Genomic DNA, 2,500 nt, shown 5'->3' with positions numbered 1-2,500 from the left:
GGATCCAGTATTCACCCTGACGTTGGTGTAATAACTCATTCGTGGTCTCATCGTATCTACTGGCTTTCCATCGTACTCTCATATCATTGTGAAACAGCTATTAAACAGGCCTTTAAAAGGAGTCTTACATTTAGCCTGGTCAACCTGCAGAAACCCTGACGGAGCTAAAAGAGGCTAAAAAAAGCTCCGTGCAGCTGCAGAGTCACAGTCCCACCGTTAATATCTCCACAGTAACAGCGCGCGGCCATGCTAGCAGCTCTGTGGGGCTAAATGCTAACATTAGCATGCTAAGATGCTCTGAGCGACAGCGCTAACATGCTGATGTTCAGCAGGTATCATGTTTACCATGTTCACCATCTTAGACCAGCGTGTTAGCATGCTAACATTAGCTAATTAGCACTGACTACAGGGTGGTGTGCCGATAAAGTTCATTCAGAGAAACAAAAGCGGTGTTGGAGGCTGAGGATTGACCTTTTGACCTCATGATGTCATCACCTCCCCCCTCATCCTCTGCAGCAAGTTTGTGCTGACATGTGGCTTTCATTTATCATATATTTAACCCTCCTCCTCCTCCTCCTCCTCCTCTTCTCTGTTTCTGGTCAACTTTACATCCAAACGTCATTTTGCACCAAATACCCAGAAAAACAAATGAAAAGAAAAGCTTCAGGGGAAGTAAACAGGAAGTGTAAAGATTCAGTGAGTTAGCTTTGTGCTACAACTTAGTGCTAACAAACTTAGCCCATACTTGTTTACATTTAGTCAAAGTATTTCCATTAAACATATGCCGAAGCAGCTGTTTGCAGTGTCCCCGTGGATGTACCGGCCACTGCCACTGGATCACTGCCACTGGAGGAAACCTAAAAACAGGAGGATTCTCAGGTGTTTTTTCTCTGATTTCTAGTTGGATTTAGGGGCGTTTATTGCAGGTGGACATGAGAGAAGATGATATCCTCTGGAAGTGTACGTCACACTGAATCTAACAATGTGTGTGTCGGGAGGTTTGTGACTCTTTCAGTCGTCTCGCTGAGGACACACTTTGTTTTAGTGCTGAACGCTAACAGAGCGAGGAGGAACGTGTCGACGTGGAGCGCTAATTATTTTAATAATTAATCAGTAGATATTCTCAAATCGTAGATTGGAGGGGGGGGGGGGGGGGTCGTATTTGTATCTCTACAGAGGCCAAAAACGTACCTAGCTAAAGTTGAAACACTAGCATCATTCAACCGCTTTTGTTTGCTAATGCTAGCTAGCTTAGCACACAGTTGTTAGCAATGCTAGTAAGTTAGCAAACAAAAGCAGGTTGAATATTAATTTTAAGTTACTTATGTTTTAACGTTAAGTAACGTAGTTGTGGACCATGTGAGGCCGTTTATGTTCGTCCTGAAAAGACGTGGGGTGTCCAACGCTGCACCGGTGAACTTTTCCCGCCATTTTGTGCGTCTGTCCAAGGCTACAGCCTGTCCGTCCTTGGGAGCTGGATCTCTCCTTCACTGTGGTGCTCCCGGAGGTTTCTCTTTTCCCACTGGGTTTTTTGAGTTTTTCCTTCCAGAAGAAGGAGGGTCATAAAGGGCAGGTGATGCCTCGGACTGATCCACCGGACTGATCCACTGGCCTCATCGACTGCTGGACTCTTTATTAGGTTGTTTGTTCGCTTACACTTGTTTATTTCAGTGAACTTTGTAAAGCACTATGAGACTCTGTTGTGATATTGGGCTATACAAATAAAATTGAATTGAATTGAATTGAATTTTAATGTTAAATTCGGAAAGCTTGACAGGCATAGCAACAGTAACCAAGGGGGGCGGGACTTCATGAATTCTATATTAAGAAGAAACTGGATGCTATTTTCCAAGATGGCGCCTCATTTGTTTCCATGAAGGCTGCTCACTTGGTGCCTGAAAAGCTGCTGTTAGACCTTCTGTTGGCTCCACACACACAAACAAACAGGATAAAACAATGAACCGACGGCGTCGCCTGGACTTCCTGGATGTTACTGGACCGAATGGATCAAACTCTCCGGCTGAAGCCGAACTGGGATCAGTTCAGACGACACAACTGTTCCCAGTCTGAAGTCTTTTCTCTCTCATTCTGCTTCAGTGACTTCTGGAACCTTCTAGCTGAGGTTGGACACATTTTAGGGACATGAAGAAGAAGAAAACTAAACTACAGGAACTAAACAGCAGGAACTTAAACTACAGGAACTAAACTACAGAAACTAAACTACAGAAACTAAACTACAGGAACTTAAACTGCAGAAACTAAACTACAGGAACTAAACTGCAGAAAGTAAACTACAGAACTTAAACTGCAGAAACTAAACTACAGGAACTAAACTGCAGAAACTAAACTACAGAACTTAAACTGCAGAAACTAAACTACAGGAACTAAACTGCAGAAACTAAACTACAGAACTTAAACTGCAGAAACTAAACTACAGGAACTAAACTGCAGAAACTAAACTACAGGAACTAAACTGCAGAAACTAAACTACAGAACTTAA

The 2,500-nt window shown here is 43.2% G+C and overlaps 1 protein-coding gene across 1 annotated transcript in view; it reads right to left on the bottom strand.

Annotated features, from left to right (window-relative positions):
• Positions 1–2,500, bottom strand: part of LOC139199770 (latent-transforming growth factor beta-binding protein 4) — a 32,581-nt gene that overhangs the window by 29,236 nt on the left and 845 nt on the right. The gene's annotated exons all lie outside the window — the stretch shown is intronic.

Source organism: Pempheris klunzingeri, chromosome 4 (genome assembly GCF_042242105.1).
Source record: "Pempheris klunzingeri isolate RE-2024b chromosome 4, fPemKlu1.hap1, whole genome shotgun sequence".
Taxonomy (NCBI): domain Eukaryota; kingdom Metazoa; phylum Chordata; class Actinopteri; order Acropomatiformes; family Pempheridae; genus Pempheris; species Pempheris klunzingeri.
This window is presented reverse-complemented; position numbering and strand designations above follow the sequence as displayed.